This window comes from Azolla caroliniana, unplaced genomic scaffold (genome assembly GCF_043228905.1).
Source record: "Azolla caroliniana isolate FFs.n. ecotype wild unplaced genomic scaffold, voAzoCaro1.0.p SCAF_17, whole genome shotgun sequence".
Taxonomy (NCBI): Eukaryota; Viridiplantae; Streptophyta; class Polypodiopsida; order Salviniales; family Salviniaceae; genus Azolla; species Azolla caroliniana.
In genome coordinates, this window is record NW_028230452.1 from 12578273 (window position 1) to 12585902 (window position 7630).

Consider the following 7630-nt stretch of genomic DNA (forward strand, 5'->3'; position numbering starts at 1 on the left):
GGGAAATCGGATTCATTCAATGGAATCTCAGAAGCCACTCTAGCCAAACTTTCGAAAAGGCAACATGAAGAAGATCCTAGAGGAGATAGCGGCGAAAACCAATTATGCGAAAACCGCCGAAATATGTGTGGGGTAGTCATCTGGAGCAAAGACATCTTTTTGGTTGGAAGTGCTAAAACTCTCAGAGAAAGCAAACTTTGATGAAATTCGGAGCACCGTGGAAGGCATCAGGGAAGCTACGGGATGGGAGTGCCCCGTAGATAAGAATAACATACATGCATTAAGTCAATTGCATGAGGTGTATGTAGATGAGAAATGGCAGTGCACGGATGATGCAACTGGGCCATCAAAGACACCAGAGATCTGGAACTCCGAAGGGAAGGGGAAAGGAAAAAAAATTCCGGCATTCAAATTTGCTTCGGACATTGAACAACGGACGGACCTAAAGAAGGTGTTCGAATAAAGAATCCTTGATAGTCAAGTGGAATTTTCTCTTTGGGAATTACTCGGAATAGCGAAGGAGTTCCACGATCTTCTTGTGGATCTCGTAAAAAGAAAGAGACAAACTATGGAGGAAAATGCTCCAAGAGTGAATGGGAATACCATTCTAATGAATGACACGGAAGTGGAGGATGAAATTCCGAACTCCCACTACACAAGGCCACACTGGGCACGCGCAACTACGGAGACTCCATTCTGAATCAGAAACATCAAAGAGCTCGTACTAGCATTGATTGATCATGGGTCAGAGATCAATTTGATGTCTACGGAGTTCTACCAGAAGGGGAAGTGGCCCATAAACACCAGGCATGGATGGAAGATCCAGGCAGCCACAAAAGCCACGGAAGATCTATTTGCGGCTTGTCCAGATTTGATGGTGAAGAACAGAGATGTGGAGATGGACCCAAATTTCTTCATGCAAGATGAGGTCTCGCATTCCATGATCCTCGGGCAACCCTTTATCATGGCTTCATGGATGAGGTCTCGCATCCTCGGACCCAAATTTCTTCATGCAAGATGAGGTCTCACATTCCATGATCCTCGGGCAACCCTTTATCATGGCTTCATGGATGGAGACAAAGGTGCTCGATAGTGGAGCGGCTTTTGCACGAATTCGGAGCCAAAACGGAGGGAAAACCGTCCAAGAGAGAGCTCTTGTCCCAAACAAAAATGGATTATTAAAACGGACTATTACGGAGTGGGGAAGTGATAGTCCGAGAAGCCCTGATACCCCACACAGGAAGAAAAATCTCAGAGCAAAACAAGTATGAATCGGTCCAGATGGGGCATCTACATACATGGTCGTGACCGGAAAAATGAAGAAAGAATTCCGGAAGATGCAGGATGAGCTACGACCTGCATCAATCATAAAAGAGGATGAAGAAATCATGGGAGCTTGAGGAAGAGAATAGCCAAGAAGATCGGATAGTTCCGGTGGAATCGGTCGAGATGTACGAGATCATTGTGAAAATGGGGCCGGATGCGCTCTGCAAAGAAGAAGCAATGGTATGTACAAAATATAAGACTGTGGAAAAGAAGCTGAAACCATCCGCGGGTCCGCTACCCGCCAATAGCAAACAAAAGAGGAAAGAAGTCTCGAGAGATTCGACACTTCGGAAGTCCATGGATATCGAACATGCCTTCATGAATGAGACGCGAAAGAAACTCCAGATCGGTGGAGATGGGTTCCTCTTACCGAATGAAGAAGAACGATTCCATGAGATTTCGAAGTAGCATGGAAAAGCATTTGCATTCACATCAAGAGAGATAGGGTGCATCTATCCGAAGATAGTGGAGCCGATGGTGATCTTCACGATTGATCATGTGTCGTGGAACTTGAAGCCGATTCCGGTGCCCCGAGTGCATATTCCAAAAATCATTGACTTGCTCAAGGAGAAGGTGGCGATGGGGATTCTAGAACCATCAAATGCTCCATGCTCAAATCGATGGTTTACGGTTCCGAAGAAGAATGGGTCACTCTGGTTCATTCAAGATTTGCAACCGGCGAATAATGTCACGATTCGGAACTCCGGAGTCAATCCGATAGTGGATGAATTTGCGGAAGCATTTGTCAGACGCGTGATATACTCCATTGGAGACCTATACTCCAATTCCAACTAGTCGTGGAGAACCGAGATATCACTACAATGCGAACACCGATAGGATTAGTCCGGGATTGTACGCTACCACAAGGAGCGACGAACTCGGTTGCACATATGATGAATGCGAAGAACAAGGTGCTCTGAGACTTCATCCCAGAGATAACAATGTCGTTCCTAGATGGCATTCCGATGAAAGGATGTCCGGTGGAAGAAAAGGATGAGAGTATGGATGATCAGGGATGTCATAAGTTCATAGTCGACCATATTCGCGACTGTGAGAAAGTGCTACAGAAATCAGAAGATGTGCACTTAACACTCTCCGGACAGAAATCGGCATTTGGACAAGAAGATATATTGGTAGTCCGACATTTATGTGGGCTCTATTGCTGAAGACCGTCACCAATCAAGATTGATACGATTCAAGCTATGAAAGAAATATGTGAGTCGCAATCCGAAGTCTGTAAATTTCTTGGTGCGTGTGCATTTTATCACATATGGATTCCGCACTATGCACACATTGCAGACCCACTCTATCACTTGGTGTGGAAGGGTAAAAAGTTCAAATGGAGACTGGAACATACCAAAGCCATGAAGAAGCTCAAGAAAACACTACGGAGGGCAGAAGCACTTAAGAAACCGAACTATGACCGGCCAATCATAGTAACAGTTGATACAAGTCCAACCGGGATTGGATGGGTGGTCAACCAAGTCGACTTGGATGGTTCGCGATACCCAATTCGATTCAGAGCAAAGGTTCTCAACGAACGGCAACGTAGATATGCACAAGTTAAAAGAGAATTATTGGGAGTCATGTCGGCAATAAAATCGGATCGAGATTATTTTATCGGAGCTGAAGTAGTGATCGAAATGGATTGTCTTCCAATACTCAGGATGATGCGATGTTGCACGGTACTGGATGTGGCTATCTTAAGATGGATTGCATATGTAAAGTCACTTAATCCGGAGGTTCGACATATCTCGGGAAAAGACAACATGGTAGCGGATATGTTATCAAGGGCCCGGTTCGAAGATGACATACTCGAATCGGATAATGAAGAAGTTTCCGAAGACTACTTTACTTCGGAGTACATATGCCGGGTGAACGTGATTCGGGAGTTCCGGGAAGACAAAAACGAGGGAGAAAGCTTATTGATCGGGAAAATGCTACAAGAAATCGAGGAATCATCCGACAACAAAGAAAAGAGAGCCAAGATCCAAAGGAAGAAACGGCAAGTCCGGAAATTCTTCTTGAACAATGGATTAATTTGGAGGGAGCCGAAAAGACTTGATGGTATACCACTCCAGGTATTCAGCAAAAAGGAATAACAGAAACAAGTAATATCCGAATTTCACGAATCTAATTTGGGTTGGACATCAGGGAACATGGGAAACAATTGCAAAGATCAAGCAAAAATATTGGTGGAAGAATATGTACAAGGATGTAGCGGAGTTCACTGAAAGATGCGAGAAATGTCAAATCTTCTCTGGAGTTCAACACCGGGATGAATTACATCTGACATTCTCACCGACAATCAATTTTAAATGGATGGTTGACATCATGGCCATGCCAATTGGGATCAAACAAAAGAAGTACTTGGTGCTAGTGTAGGAGGATCTGACGAACCAAGTAGAAGGTCGGGCGCTATGGAGAAAAACATGTTCTGTAGTATGTCAATTTCTTTTGGAAGAAGTGTTCTGCAAGTACGGGTGCGTAGAACAAGTGATTGCGGATCAGGGAGAACATGTCTCTGATAAAGCTAGGAAATTCTTCGTTAAACATGGAGTACGGCTGACACTAACCACGGCATACAATCCAGAAGCAAACGGGAAGATCGAACGAGGACATAGTACAATCATAAAAGCACTTACAAAAGCGTGTGATGGGAGGGTGAAGAATTGGCCGCAGATGCTTCCATATGCACTATGGGCGGATCGCACAACGCATAGTTCCGTGATAGGATATATGCCAGCGGAACTTATGACTGGACAAGCTCTGGTAATGCCTACGGAAACCGCAATTGCAACATGGATAATGCTACCATGGAAGGAAGAGATGAGTTGGGAAGAACTGTTGGGGAACAAGGCTGTCAATGCGGAAGTGCAAGCAACATTCGTGATGAAGAATAACCTGTGTATGCGCATGAGCAAGATAGACATGGAGAGAGAGAGAGAGATAGACACAAAGAAGACTTTATATTTCTTAGCAACAGTTACAACAACGACAACCCTTTCTAAAGGTTACAAAGTCACTTTATATAGTGATTGTCCTAGGGCAACTGCCCTTTATGCTATTTACAGAAATAGCCCAAACTTGGGTTGTCCAAAGGGACAGTGTGAATATGGCCATTATACACTCGTATTCGACTCTCCCCCATAATGGGCGTATACATGGGTTATCTAAATAAATAAAGGTATATACAAGGTTTATCGGACAGATCGGTTTTGTTAGAGTCGGCAAGATCCGAAGACAGAAGACCGAACCAGTCGGGTCGGAAGAGCTGAAGCCAATCCTCAAAGAACCGATGTCGGTGGTCCGAAACCATCCTGTGTTGTGTGTCCGACTTTAACCGGACCGATTTTTCGTTACGCCCATCTACTGCCAAAGGGACCGGAAACAATCCACTGAAAGACACTTGGTCATTCCATCTGCAACATTATCGGTTGTGGATATCTTCTCTAGACTGATTTTCCCTAAAATGACGCAATCCCAAACGAAGTGATACCGAACATTGATATGCTTGGAGGTGTTGTGGTGAACCAGATTCTTTGACAAAGCAACAGCACCCTGAATGTCGTTGTAGACAATTGGAGCCGAGTCAAAGTCGACCTGTCGAAACGTGTGCACTAGCCGACCGAGCCATAAAGCTTCTTTTGCCGCGTCGGGCGCAGCTACATATTCCGCTTCGGTTGTTGAGGTGGTTGTGCACTCCTGAAGTTTCGACTTCCATGAGACTACTCCATTGCCGAATTTGAAATAGTATCCGGTTGTTGATTTCCGACTATCCACACAGCCGGCGAAGTCCGAAAAGAATGTCATGGTCTTTTGTGCCAGCTAGATATATGAACACATGCTTGACTGTGTTCCAGTGCGATAGGCCGGGGTTGTGCATGAATCTGTTGACGACTCCTACAGCGTGAGAAATATCAGGCCGTGTCGCGACCATCGCGTACATAAGGGAGCCGACTGCCGGTGCATACGGTATCGACTTCATATCTTCCCCCTCCGGACCGAATGTCAGGCAATCTCACTGAGACAGCGAAAGGTTAATGGGGAGTGGGGTTGAAGCAGACTTGGCCGAGTGCATGTTGAACCATTCCAAGACACGTCTGATGTGGTCGGTTTGAGACAAGAAAAGTTGTCGTTTATCGCGATGCTGACTAATCTTCATACCAAGTATGTGTCTTGCCGGACCGAGGTCCTTCATGGCAAACTTCAACCACAGTTTCCGAACGAGTTCGGTGAGCTCTTCGGCATGCCGACAGGAGAGTAGCATGTGTCCAAGTAGGTGATGAGGAAGACGGGAGACTTGTCTTGAGCTGTTTTCATGAAGAGATAGTGGTCCTCATCGCTCTTTGAGAAGCTGACCGATTTGTTGAGCGGCAAGCTCAACTGGAGCCGGATCGGCTAGATAAGCCTGAGCCGGCAAGCGAGACGGATCGGTAAGCTGGTGAGCAACCGAGCTGGCAAGCAACAGAGCCGGTTAGCCGGATCCAATCGGTAATCAGAAGCCTAGTATTTGTTTAGACTACTAGGCAGTTATAGTCTTGTAGTAAGTGTCAGATGCTCGTATGAGCATTGAAGTACGCGGTAGTTTTGTCAGTCCCACGAGGACTTGTATAAATAGTGCTACTAAGCACAATTGTATTGACAGAGTGTTTATATCGTTTTTGAATATAGCTTTTACGTTCTACTCTCTCTGTCTCTCCCGTGTACTCTGTGTATTCTCTGTTTTCTCTGTTTTCTAACGCTTCCGCAAGTAATCGTTTACATGGTATCAGAGCGTGAGGGTTGAGAACCTCTGCAGCCGACAAATGCTTGAAAGCAAACCCTAACAGGTCGTAAAAGCAGCAGACAAAGAAGTGATGGATAGAGGAATGGCTAGCTCACTCCCTGTGGAGAAACTCGACAGATCCAACTACGCATCTTGGTCGTACAAGATGCACCAGTACCTGCTTGGGCATGGCTACTGGAATTTCATCGAAGGAGCCAACGAAATAGCACCTGATGCGACACATAAGGATTTCCCAGTGTGGGAACAATCGGCAAGCAGAGTGATGTACTGCTTCGCGTCCAGTGTCGGAGAGGAAGACGAGATGGTACACGTCTGTCTTGGGGGCCTGGCGTTTAAGTTCAGAGCGTTCCAAACGGCGGTATGTGGACAGCAGTTCCGAACCCTCCGGGAGAAGGGGAAGTCATGGCGGCACCAGAAGACGACAAGAGAAGACTGCAATGGAATGTTGGTACTATGGCAAAAAGGGCCACAGAGAAAGCGAATGTTGGAGAAAACGCACCGATTCGGACAAATCCGGATCCGGCAAGGCCGGCAAGGATGGCCGGCAAAGCTCGCACTACGCGAAGGGATCGAGAGGATCCAAGAACGGTAACGGCCCAGCCTTCGTGATGAAGCACGAGGTGAACTCGATGAGAAGACCACTTCCAAATTGGAGGAAGTGTGGTATGTTGATTCTGGTGCGTCGAACCACATGATGAGCCACAAAGAGTGGTTCTCCTTCTTGGAGAAACCGGATCAACCAAGAGTAGTCAAAACCGGAGATGACACTCCTCACCCGATCGTGCACGTCGGAGAAGTCCCTTTGAGCCATGTGAGACAGAGAGGGAAGCTAATGAACGTATTACACATTCCAACAATCACGAAGAACCTGGTGTCGGTTAGATAGATCGTCGACCAGGGGATGCAGGTGCGGTTTACGCACCTTGGGTGCTTCATCAAGGAAGAGGGCCAGATTATTGCGCAAGGGCACAGAGACAGGAGTATGTTTATCCTCAACACCAATGACGTCGGCACCGCTCTGTTTGCAAAAGGACAGAAGGTCGAATCGGACAGAACGGTTTTGCCGAAAACAAGAACCGGTCGCTTATTGATGCGGCAGGGGCAATGCTGGAGGAGAAGAGCATGCCCAAATTCTACTGGGCGGAGGCAGTCCGAACGGCTGTCTACATCTAGAACCGGATCAGTGACAAGGTGTCAACTCACGAGTTGTATTTCGGACGCAAGCCGAATTTGAGACACCTTAAGATCTTTGGTAGCATTGCATATGTGCATGTACTGGATGAGAAGCGGAGGAAGCTGGATGCAAAATCAGAAAAATGCATCCTAGTCGGCTATGCTCAAGAGCAAAAGGGTTATAAGTGTTATAACCCCCCCCAGCAAAAGCAGGTCAGAGTTAGTCGAGATGTCGAGTTCGATGAATCAGCATCATGGTATTCCTTATCGACTCCAACTTCCTATTCCGACCCGATGCCAGTGGATGAGGCTAGTGAGCCTGAACCGGCCCAGGTAGAGGAT